A 13,570-nucleotide genomic window follows, 5' to 3' on the forward strand; every position below is an offset into this window, starting at 1 on the left:
TCTCGTGGGCGAGAAGGCAAATCAGATAAGCACTTAATGCCGAGCACACAATGTGGCCAGGAGTTGTTGGCCAGTAGACATACAGGCACAGACACACACACACTCACACGCCTGACTGGCTTCCCAGCGGGAACATTCCTCTGGAAAATAACATATTTTCAAGAGGTTTCTCCATACAAGCGGAAGGGACAAAACCTCATTCACCCCTTACATTTCTTCCGTCTCTGGTTTCAAAATACACGGGGGTGACACAAAAAGTAAGGGGGAAATGAGGTTTCTATGTGGTTTTCCTAGGGAATTTACATTTTCCCTACACCGTCGCCTGCTGAAAGAAACAGGATTTCCAACACTTTCTGCTAAAAGGAACAGGATTTTCAGCACACAAAGAACCACCTTCTCACTTTCCCGGTGGGTTGTAATGGAATTGTGATTGTATCTGGCAGATACATTTGTGCTCGAGGTTCACAAACGAACTCATTTGTTTGGCACGCAGATTTATGCTCATGCTCATGCCGTTGTCATCGGAAGCCTAATTAAATATCAGAGACGGCGTTCCGAAGTTCCAGGATCAGAGCCAGAAAAATTACACTACAACTGAATTAATTAAGCCGAGAAGTTCTACTACTTCGTTAGTAGTGTCTTCGCTTGGTTTCATTAACAAGAAGTCGGTAAACAAAAGTTTGCTGCTGTCGGAAAAGTTTATGATCCGACCTCGAAGAGATAGCGCAACAAGTGCTGTGAATGGTTGAGTAGTAATGGTAACAAAACGGCGACTTCGCACGCGCCATCGCCCAAAGATACATTTAATTAATTTTTGATTCCACCAGATACTAGTCGTATCTCTAGGCGTGACGCAGTTTGCCGCTTGTTATTGATACAGATTAGATTCGGTTCGGTTCGAATCCCCAGTTTACCTTAGAACCACTTCGCCCAGAACTTTTGGATTTAATTAAAAAGTTTCGGCTGGAAAACAAATTATGTTAGCAACTTTGTTTCCGTATCGTTTTACTTCGACTTTGGACACTCTAAGTGTTTTCAAATTCAAAACCAATTGCATGGCAGTTACAAATGGCAATGAATCACGCTCGAATTCCAGACGGACAGCCCAAAGTCCTAAGCTAACTTTTCCTTTGTCTGGGTCATATGCAAAATTAGGCACAAACTTTGTGAAATCGAAAGCAACTCGAACACAAAGGCCTCAGCTGCCCCCAACAGTCGCCCATCACTTGGAGTTATTGAACCTCGACTGACGACCATTGTTCCTCCATTATGCATGCAGGCGGGAACTGGCGGATGAGGGGCACAGGGCAAACCACTGACAATTACACAAAGTCCCCCCAGGAAACATTCCACAAAGAGCAACAGTTGAAACATCAGCCGCAACACAGAGAAGCCAGCAGCAACAGAAATAAGTCAAGGCAACAATAAATAGTGAAGGTAGAATAGATTTAAATTTCGAAAAAACTTTCTAAGAAGATTAATCACCAGTATAAATAAATATAAATCAATATAAGCTGATAACTACAAGGAAAAAACAAGAAAGGAAGCTAGCTTCGGCAAGCCGAAGCTTATATACCCTTGCAGATCATTCTATTAATTTACAAATCACAAAAATGTTAAATTTCTTATTATTTCACATTAATTTTTCGATCGTTTCTATCACAGCTATATGATATCAAATAAAAACACCTCTTAACGAGGTAAAAAACTAGTGACGATCGCACATACAAAAGTTCTGATATCAACATTTGTGACGAAAAATTATTACACTCGTCATTAAATAGACTTTCTAATATTTTCTCATTCGGCCCGCCCTAGCAGACTATTCCAGCCTTTTTCCCTTCACAGGCATTTTCTATTGCAGCGTGCCGAATGAAAAATATTAGAAAGTCTATTTAATGACGAGTGTAATAATTTTTCGTCACAAATGTTGATATCAGAACTTTTGTATGTGCGATCGTCACTAGTTTTTTACCTCGTTAAGAGGTGTTTTTATTTGATATCAGAAGTTTTTGTTTGTTTACATTTGCTCTCATAGGAGCTAATATATACATTTAAATTTAAATTGGTCAATCATAATTTGTAAGCCATTGTATTTAAACAAATTAAGTTAAAAAGGCGTTTAAGTATTTCAAAATACCTTTTAAACGAGGTATGGCACATGTCTGTACCTTTAGTAGTGTAGAACTTACAAACTAACGAAATTTAGCCATTTTTAGCTTTTTCCCGCTAAAGTAGCGGCTTTTCCCAAAAGTCTCAGAACAAAAGATTCCTATATGCAACTCTTAAGTGCAAATTTACTGATTCCATGACCCTAAAATACAGTTCGGATACCCTCACACAAAATTCAATACTCAGGATGCTTTAGTTGTTCGAGCTGGCAAAAGTGGCTATTTTCGTATAAAAATAACTTTTAAACGTGACTTTTTACAGTAATGTGTTATATACCAAAATTTAAGGAATCTCAAGGGCTATACAGTTTAAAGTTTTCAAGAAAATCGTTAGAGCCGTTTTTGAAAAAAATAAAAAAAAGCTAAAAAAAAAGTTTTAAAAAATTGTCTTTTGTTCATATTTTTTTAATTATTACATTTACACAAATTGCATATAGAAGGCGTTTATAGCATTTAAAAATACCTTTCAAACAAGATGCAGCACGAGTCTGTAGCTTTAGCAGTATAGAAGTTACGGTTTTCCGAATTTTAGCTATTTATAGCTGTTTTCCCGCTAAACTAGCGAGTTTTTCCAAAAGTGGTAGAACAAAAGTTTTTTATATCGATGTGATGAACGTCATATTAAATTTTCAAAACTTAAGAAACATGTTTTGGACAAACTGACAAACTGACAAACAGAATTAAATTTTCATTTTGGGAAGAAGAAGAAAATCTTATTTTGGCTATAACTTTTGAACGGAGCGTCGGATTTTGACAAATGACCCCTCATTCGACGGGTATTTTCAAAAGGAATGCAACTAAAACATTGCGAGGGGGCATTTATCCCCACCGGCCCCAACAGCTCCAAATTTCGAAATTTTCACTTTTTCACTTTCACCGCTCTCTCTCCCAAGCCAATTGATTTTCTTAAAGTCTTGGTATGCAATCCTTTAAGTTTTTGCAATACCTTTCGATTGGTGTATTACTCATTACGATCGGACTATTACAGCAGATTTTCAATTTTGCGGCTATATAATAGTAGTCGCCTTCGCACACTCTCCTGGTGCGCTTCGTCACTACATGGACTGCCGTCCATAGTGATAGTAGTTCGATTTTTTAAAAATTAAAATCGAAATTCGGAAATATTTCAAAATAGTCATATCCCAGAGTAGAAGGGAATGTAATAAAAACCAACAAAGATATAATTTTTTTCCCATTAATTTCCATTTAATTTTTCGACCGTTCCTATGGCAGCTATATGATATAGTGATCCGATTTAAAAAACAAAAAAACCGAAATTCAGAAATATATAAAAAAAAATAATAGGTAAAATTTCAAAAAACACCGGAGCTAGAATTTTTTTACGTTTTTTTTTTTGATCCTTCCTATGGGAGCTATAAGATATAGTTGTCCGATCCGGTTGGTTCCGACATATATACTACCTGCAATAGAAATACGACTTTTACGAAAGTTTCATCCCGATAGCTTTAAAACTGAGAGACTAGTTTGCGTAGAAACGGACGGACAGACGGACAGACGGACAGACGGACAGACGGACGGACAGACGGACAGACGGACATGGCTAGATCGACTCGTCTTGTGATGCTGATCAAGAATACTTTATGGGGTCGGAAATGACTCCTTCACTGCGTTGCAAACTTCTGACTGAAATCATAATACCCTCTGCAAGGGTATAAAAATAAGTTTTAATATGGTTTATATATTCTAGATTTCCTTTCACTTTGTATCTATACATTTTTTACGTAATATTTCAAAATAAATACGGTAATTATAATTATTTATTTAAATAGTTTCAATATTACAATTAAATTTTTACAGTTGCAATTTAAAATTATGAGGTACAAGGAACAGCAAAACAGTAATTCAAATAATAACATAAAAAAAGGAAAAACTGTACGCATAAATAAAAGTTCAAATGCACCAAACTTTCGTAGAATAAACAAGAAAGGAAGCTAGCTTCGGCCAGCCGAAGCTTATATACCCTTGCAGATCATTCCTATTAATTAACAAATCGCAAAAATGTTCAATTTTCTAATATTTTTCATTAATTTTCCGATCGTTCATATGGCAGCTATATGATATCAAATAAAAACACCTCTTAACGAGGTAAAAAACTAGTGACGATCGCACCTTCAACATACAAAAGTTCTGATATCAACATTTGTGACGAAAAATTATTACACTCGTCATTAAATACACTTTCTAATATTTTCTCATTCGGCCCGCCCTAGCATACTATTTTAGCCTTTTTACCTTCATAGGCATTTTCTATTGCAGCGTGCCGAATGAGAAAATATTAGAAAGTCTATTTAATGACGAGTGTAATAATTTTTCGTCACAAATGTTGATATCAGAACTTTTGTATGTTGAAGGTGCGATCGTCACTAGTTTTTTACCTCGTTAAGAGGTGTTTTTATTTGATATCAGAAGTTTTTGTTTTTTTATATTTGCTCTCATAGGAGCTAGTATATACATTTAAATTTAAATTGGTCAATCATAATTTGTAAACCAATGTATTTAAACAAATTAAGTTAAAAAGGCGTTTAAGTATTTCAAAATACCTTTTAAACGAGGTATAGCACATGTCTGTAGCTTCAGTAGTGTAGAACTTACAAACTAACGAAATTTAGCTATTTCTAGCTTTTTTTCCGCTAAAGCAGGGGGTTTTTCCAAAAGTCGTAAAACAAAAGTTTCCTATTTGGAACTCCTTAAAACAATTGAAATGATTCTATGAGCCTAAAATACAGTTTGGATACCCACGTACAAAATTAAACACTCAGGAAGCGTTAGTTGTTCTGAGCTGGCAAAAGTGGCTATTTTCGTTTCTGAATAACTTTTAAACGCGATTTTTTACATAAACATGATATATACCAAAATTTAAGGAATCTCAAGGGCTATACAGTTTAAAGTTGTAAGGAAAATCGTTAGAGCCGTTTTTGAGAAAATTAAAAAAAAGCTAAAAAAAAAGTTTAAACAAATTTTCTTTTGTTCATATCTTTTTATACCCGTTACTCGTAGAGTAAAAGGGTATATTGTATTCGTGCAAAAGTATGTAACAGGTAGAAGGAAGCGTTTCCGACCCCATAAAGTATATATATTCTTGATCAGGATCACTAGCCGAGTCGATCTAGCCATGTCCGTCTGTCCGTCTGTCCGTCTGTCTGTCTGTCTGTCTGTCTGTCCGTCTGTCCGTATGAACGCTGAGATCTCGGAAACTATAAAAGCTAGAAGATTGACATTTTGCATGCAGATTCTAGGAGTTCCTACGCAGCGCAAGTTTGTTTCAAAAGGGTGCCACGCCCCCTCTAACGCCCACAATCGCATATATACGATTTTAAAAATTTCAATATTTTGGAAAAGTAAAAATGCAGTTTTATTGTGTTTATCAATACCTATCGAAATGTAGAAGAAATTTTTTAAATCGGACCATTCGTTAAAAAGTTACGGCGGATCAAAGTTTTTCTCCATCTCTTTCGCACTCCCTTTAGCTGAGTAACGGGTATCTGATAGTCGGGGCACCCGACTATAGCGTTCTCTCTTGTTAACTACTACATTTACACAAATTGCATATAGAAGACGTTTATAGCATTTAAAAATACCTTTCAAACGAGGTGCAGCACAAGTCTGTAGCTTTAGTAGTATAGAAGTTACGGCTTTCCCAATTTTAGATATTTATAGCTGTTTTCCCGCTAAACTAGCGAGTTTTTCCAAAAGTGGTAGAACAAAAGTTTTTTATATCGATGTGATGAACGTCATATCAAATTTTCAGAACTTAAAAAACATATTTTGGACAAACTGACAAACAGAATTAAATTTTCATTTTGGGAAGAAGAAGAAAATCTTATTTTGGCTATAACTTTTGAACGGAGCGTCGGATTTTATCATATGACCCCTCATTCGACGGGTATTTTCAATAGGAATACAACTAAAACATTGCGAGGGGGCTTTTATCCCCACCGGCCCCAACAGCTCCCAAACTCGAAATTTTCACTTTTTCACTTTCACCTCTCTCTCTCCCAAACCAATTGATTTTCTTAAGGTCTTGGTATGCAATCCTTTAAGTTTTTGCAATACCTTTCGATTGGTGTATTACTCATTACGATCGGACTATCACAGCAGATTTTCAATTTTGCGGCTATATAATAGTAGTCGCCTTCGCACACTCTCCTGGTGCGCTTCGTCACTACATGGACTGCCGTCCATAGTGATAGTCGTCCGATTTTGATCTAATTAAAATTGAAATTCGGAAATATTTTAAAAGAGTCATATCCTAGAGAAGAAGATAATACAATAAAAACCAACGAAGCTAGAATTTATTTCCTATTACTTTTCCATTAATTTTCCGATCGTTCCTTGGGCAGCTATATGATATAGTAGTCCGATTTGTTAAATATTTAATTCGAAATTCAGAAATATTTAAAAAATAACATCCCCAAAAGTAGAAGGTAATATTTCAAAAAACACCGAAGCTAGAATTTTTTTAACGTTTTCTTTTCCGATCCTTCCTATGGGAGCTATAAGATATAGTTGTCCGATCCGGTCGGTTCCGACATATATACTACCTGCAATAGAAAGAAGACTTTTGGGAAAGTTTTATCCCGATAGCTCAAAAACTGAGAGACTAGTTTGCGTAGAAACGGACGGACAGACGGACAGACGGACGGACAGACGGACATAGCTAGATCGACTCGTCTAGTGATGCTGATCAAGAATATATATACTTTATGGGGTCGGAAACGTCTCCATCACTGCGTTGCAAACTTCTGACTGAAATCATAATACCCTCTGCAAGGGTATAAAAATGGAACTGTGTAAATAAAGTTATATTTGATTCGTTGTGAAAAACTTTCGTTGTAGCAGAAAAACTGAAAGGAATGCGTTAAATTCTCTTCCCTGAAATCGAAATAAAAATAAATTCTCCAAAAATTAAATAAGAAAATAAAAAGCTTAGGAGGTAAATTGAAAAAATCAACAACAACAGACGTTTTCGGAGAAGCTAAGCCGGCAAATGTGAATTTCCATATGAATAGAGCAACAATTGTCTAAAGCCGGCGCAAATTGCAAATGAAATGAAATATGAAAATCAAACTGCCTTGCCAATTGACATTAGCTGACTGGCAGAGGGGAAAGCTTTTTGGGAAGAGGGTGGGGGCATTGAAATGGAAATGGAATGGAGGTGACGAGGACAAAACAATTCAACTTAGGCGGCTGACAATGGCTTTTGCCCTACTACATCTTTCCCTTGAAATTGCGAAGGGCTGTTGCTTCACCCGGGTTTAGTCAATTGTAAACACATTTAAACAAAACTCAACGAGACGTGCAGAAAATTGCTGATATGAAAAGTGAAAAGTGCGACGAGGTCGTGTGTTTGGGTACCCAACGAAAAATACCGCCTACACCAATTTGTGTTGCCAAAATTGTGAGGCCAAAAGAGGATGGGAGGCAGGTCTTGGCTGAGCGAACTCCAAATAAAGGCCAGCCACAAAATAATGTTATTGATATGAATTGGGTTTTCGCAGGAAGTGAAAGTGCGTGAGCTGGCCAAATAATTATCTTAGCTTCGTGCTCGGAAAACTCTAATTTCGGGTCCTCATTTAGGATGGGATTGTAGTGAAATCAAATTAATTGTGAGCTGATGCTTAGGGTGTGAATAAGAACTAATGGCATTGAGCCAAATTCCAAAGTGAATATAAATAAATTAATTTGCTGTCATATAAAATATACATAAATAAAGTTACAGCTTTGGAAGTTATGTATATAAAAAGATCTTAAAACCTATCTACAAAGAAAAGAAAATCATATTTATTTTCTTACAAAAAATAGTAATACGTCTTAAAAATTCTTTTCAAGAGCACCACAAAGTCCTAAAAATTCGTTCGGTTTTTGTTTAACTTGAAGTAACCCACTTTAACCATTTCGCCTTCTCCTTACTTCAATTGGACTACAAAGTATTTGTCGAAAAATCTCCACCCTAGCAACGGCAAAGAAATAATCAAATTTTATGAAGAACACGCCTCGACTGGAATTATTATAAGAGCCACCCGAAAAACAAATTCCCAGCTCACAAAAAGTTGGCCAAACAATAACAAAATGAAAGAAATGTGCACTTGAGCCGCGAAAAAGAGGGGAAAGTACATTTATTCTTGAGGAAAAGTTGTTGAAATCAAAGTACATAAGCAGCACAACAAATAAGCGCAGTTAAAGTAAGAATTTTCTCACTGGCTTTAGCCAAATGACAAAGTTAAATAAGGGCTGGGGATTGGGATTCTGCTTGTTGCCAGGACTGTCACACTTTGAAAAGGATACGGCACATGCAATGTGCCTTTGAGCAGCTGCTTTTCTTGTTCTTGAGGTGGTACATATGAATGAACAGTTGTGTTCAAAGGGATAACATTTGCATGAGGTTTTTGTTTGTTGAATATGATATCTTTCAGATCATTTAAATGACAACATCATTTTATTTTAATGCTATTATTTCTATTTAGTTTTAGGTTAAAGCTTTTAACTGATTATATTTATATTTTCACCAATATTTTGACTTACCCATAATAACAAATATATTCTGTTGTAGGTATCTAGTGAATAAGTATATTTTTTTTTAAATGTTTAAATATTTTTATAATTTTTTTTTGAAAAAAACATTGAAGATTAGTTTAAATAATTGAGCTCCTTAGAGCTATTATTTCGGCCAAAACTGTACATGTTTATGGTGTGTGTTGAGCACTTTTGAGTAGACCGCAAGACATTTGTGAAAGAGCAAACAACAGACGGCAAACAAAGTCCATTTCAGATCCCACACCTTCCTGAGCTCAGACATATGCAAATTTTGTGCGCGAACAAATTGTGCAATTGTTGCTGCGAGGAAGCGAGAACAAGGCATTTAGCATGTGTGGCACGTATTTCATTTTAGGACCCAGCGAAAATCTACCTCGTTCCCATCCCATTGCAGACCAGAGGAAAAGCAAGAAACCGGGACAAAGGTCGATGAGTGGGCGCTCAAAGGAAGCGAGAGAAACCCGCTCACAGAACAAGAATGTGGCACAAATGCACTTTGCGTCGGTCCGGCGAAACTCCTTTTTCGCTGGCTCACTGGCTTAAAGCCTCATCTTTCTTTAATTCATTGCCGGCCGGCCGTTTCGGGCCAGTTTTATAAATTATTCCATTCCATTAGGGCTCGGCTTTCACGCTCCAAGCTCCACGCTCGCCGGTTTTTTGAATCCGGAGGCAAAAAAGTGGGCAAGTGTGTGTGGAAAATAAATAAATCGCTTGTTCTCGTAATCTCTGGCAACATTTTTATCGCCCTCTCCAGCTATTTGACGCCGCCCGACCAGCATAATCCCCGGTTAACAGAAACATCCGGTTGGCGGTAAGAGCAGTGTCCCTGTGCGGACCCTTTCGTCGGATCTCGAAGCTCGGTGCCTGTTGAGCAATTCCGTATTTACACTTTATATTTATTTGAAATATGAGCTCCTTTCCGCGCTGCCGAGTGCAGCGCTAAATAAATCAGCCGGCGCGCTCTCAAATCGCACCCTTGGCAGCTGTCAGTTGGCATTATTATCATCAACAAAGGGTCCTCGGCTGTGATACATTCCCCGGACATTACGGCTGGTGAAGCATACAAGATGACGAAATGCGATTTGAATGGCCAGCTTAGGTGGAATGTGTCTGTCAGTGGAGACAAGATGATTTCAATTTCTTTTCGCATAAATTCCTCGCTCGGGCGGGATGGATGTCTGACATTATTGGGTGATAAAGGAAATACTTCTTAGATCTTATAGTATAAAGATGAAAATATCTCACTCTTGTGGGTTTAAAGCAGTGGTGGGCAGCAAAAGCAGAGCATCGGCCGTTTTTCTATTTTATATATGGTAACAGCCGCAGAGCTTAAATTTAAATTTTCTTTTATGGATCATATTACTTTAAAGTGACTTTCAATTTAATGGCTTCACATACGACCACTACATAAATTAATTGACTTCCCATTTAATCCTTAAGTCCTTCAAACTCAATTGGCCATGGTTAAGGGGAAATAAAATTTCTGCTCAATAAAAAGGATTTCTACTTATAATCCCCGGCTGAAATCCACAGGAGCTGGCGAAATTGGAAACTCATAAATTGCCTTTATGCGCTGTCATTCCATTTGCAACAAAAGTGGTGGAAAATGGAAAACGATTCAGTGCATCAATAGCAATCCGGCCAAATCCGAATGGAATGCCACTGGGCGGGCCAAGGCTAAAGCATTTCTGGCACGGCTGTCGCAACAGGGAAAATGTTGTTTTAGGCAAAATGGTATTTAAGCAGTTTAAAAGCCTGCTCGCCAAATCCCCGCCCTCAAACAACAAGCGATAAAGTATAAAAATTCAGTGGAAATGGCTGGCTTTTAACACAATCTCTTAAAGCATAGCACATTTGATTTATACGCATATTCGATGAGATGCCTTTCATTCATGCAACATTTCAACCATTAATTGCCACCCACCAATCCATTTAATAATTGATGCTTTTGTTTGCTTAAAAAGCGAGGGAAATTTAAAGGAAAAATCTATCATAAATCATTCAACGATCTGGCAATGTGGGGGGATATAAAACAAAGCTGGTGCAGACATTGGTGTATGATTTATGCGCCTAATAAATTTCTGCAGCCAGAACTAAAAGATGTTTTGAGCTGAGCGCAGAATGATGGTGAACTGTCCACGTGGATAGTTGGGATAGTTCCGTGCCACTGAGCCCGGTTCGATGCACAACTGACAGCCAACGAATTGGAAATCGGGGAACAAACATTTTCATTACTCATACGTCAGGGGGGCGGTGCTTCTGTGTGTGTGCAGCACGTAAAAACCGAAACCAAACCAAACCAGCCATTGAAAACATTTTGACAGATGCAGACGGCACAGTTTCGCTTGGCTACGTTTTTTAATACACAACAGTTTTGCCAAACATTTCGCGAACAAAGTTTTTCACTCTGGCCGTTTTTCCAAATATCAGGGCGTAGGGGCGTGGCCAGGGTCGACACTTCAGTGCTGAGTGCTAAAATAGATGCGCTACACATGTAACGCACATACACAAAGTGAAATACATTTGCCAGTTTTATGCTTTTCCAACAGCACCGCCCCCCGCAATTTCCCATTTGCCAGATTTTGCCCATTTTTATTGAAGTTCCCTCCCCTTCGCTTTTATCAAATGCAATTTACGGATCCCTGACATCGGGCATTAGCTTCCAGGGCTGCCGAAGTCAAGTCAAGTCAAGTCAAGCTTGTTTAACGCACCGCAGCTGCTTCTTCTTCTCCGGCCCTTTTCCCCATTTTCCTCCCCATAGACCAACTTTTTCCCGCTACTTTTCGCCTATGGCACTTTTCCACACGCTTTTATTGCTAATTTCTGTTATTGCCAACGTTTTGCGTGAGTTTCGCGCGTTGTCGTAAAAATATTTTTATTAGCTGATCAAGGGGGGTGTCGGAATAGGTAGGGGGGGGGGGGTACGCTGGGCTTTGGCGTGTTAAGGGCCATGCCCCGCCCCCTCAGAGAGGAACATTAAAAACACGACCTGATACATTTGATCATTCAGACACGCTAGAAAGTATGCTAGGGAAAACCAACCACCTTTACTTTCTGATTTAAACTATCCGCTGGATTTTATCAAGTGCTTTCTATCAGTGAACTACCTTTCATACAAAAGTTTTATTTGCAACATAAAAAAGGGTTTAATGAAAACCACGTACTTTAATGTCGTCACATAAAAACCTTGAAATAATCAATGTTTTTTTAGGTCATTCCATGGAAAAAAATACAATCATAAGAGACATTAACATTTTAACAGCACGTTCAAAAAAATTCTTTATCATATTTATATTTATCATATCAATTTAAAAAAATTTAACTAAAGGAACATTTATTTAATCCGCCTATTATATTTATACAGCTTTAATTTTTTAGGGCATAATTAAAATAAACATGCTAGCTCAAGATACATACCAAAACATTTAGGGTGTTCAATTGCGTTGCAAACTTTTTCAAGGCCTACTTTTGAAAACTATTTTGTATAGAAATTGCTGTTGGAATTGAATTACACTTTTACACTTTACAACGCACTTGAACACCCTAATTATTTAATACTTCTTCACCTAGAACCTATAAACTCTAACTTTAAGCACACGCTTGGTTTGCACATTTTAGTTAAGCCCTCGAGATCCCCCAACAAGCTGTTTTGGCTTGAACGTTCTTGATTTTTATCTAACACCTAACTATTTTCAACCCACTTGAATACGAAATCGCTTATTTATTCAATGGCTGATGCTCAGGTTCAATGCCGGCGATTTATGGGCAAGTTTGTACCGAGAAGTCGTAAAATTTAAGTGCCCCCCAGCCCGCGCTCCTCAAATCACTTTTATGGCTACGGCCAGTTAATAACCAAATTTGTCTGCTCAGCTCAAGCATTAAACCCAATGGCTGGGAGATGAGCTCAACAAAATCGAGAGTAACACCACCGTACGTTCTCCGAGTTGCGCTGAGTGATGTTATGCGATTTCGTGTAATTCGTGTAATAAATATAAAACTTGTAGTATTATTACAACAGGAGACGAAGAGCAGCAAACCCCGAGCAAACATGCCAGAGAGTTGTCATAAAACGGCACTCGCTCACAAGTGTTGTGCACACAAAATGCATTCAGTTCGCCATTACCCAACCCTCGGGGAATCTACCCATTTTCTGCACAGCCAATTTGCAATCCTAGATTTTATGATGTTCGCTTTTGAAGCAGGGTTTTCTGCGTTCTGCGTTCCTGTCGCTCTTTGTGGTTTTTGCTCTTGTCACTTTGCAATTTAAGTGCAGGCAGCAATTTGCCTAAACGATAAGATTGGAAAATGGAAAGGGGGAAGACTACCTGACATGCCAGCAATTTGTCGTTTGATTTTCAACGTTCGATATCCTGAATCGAAAACCTTGGATTTCCAACTGGACATGTCCTGCTTCATCATGAATGCACAACAGTAACAGGAGCATCAGCAATATCTCGGCACAAATATTTGTTTGTGCTCGACAAGTGAATATTTGCACACACCTTGTTGCTGTTTGCAGTCCACAAAAATATTGTCAGCTTATGCAGGCGAATTGCATTGCAGTTGACAGAAATACGCACATAGAAACGTGTAAATATTTATTTGATTTTAAAGAAATATGCAAATGCGCAGAGTATGTCAAATGCATACATGATTATATTTAACATTTTTTTTAAATCAATGGGAAGATATCATCGAATAATAAAGCCAAGGAAACACACAATCTAGAGTTTGTACTCTAACCAATAAATAGTATATGTACATATGTTTATTTATTTTCTTTACAAACTTCGCCTTAGGTCCTTATAAAACCAATTCAGTGCTGCCCTGCTATATCATAAAAT

General features: G+C 37.7%; 1 protein-coding gene across 1 annotated transcript in view; it reads left to right on the plus strand.

Annotated features, from left to right (window-relative positions):
• Dh31-R (Diuretic hormone 31 Receptor) overlaps positions 1 to 13,570 on the plus strand; it is a 35,185-nt gene that overhangs the window by 9,931 nt on the left and 11,684 nt on the right. The gene's annotated exons all lie outside the window — the stretch shown is intronic.

The sequence above is a fragment of the Drosophila takahashii genome, chromosome 2R (genome assembly GCF_030179915.1).
Source record: "Drosophila takahashii strain IR98-3 E-12201 chromosome 2R, DtakHiC1v2, whole genome shotgun sequence".
Taxonomy (NCBI): Eukaryota; Metazoa; Arthropoda; class Insecta; order Diptera; family Drosophilidae; genus Drosophila; species Drosophila takahashii.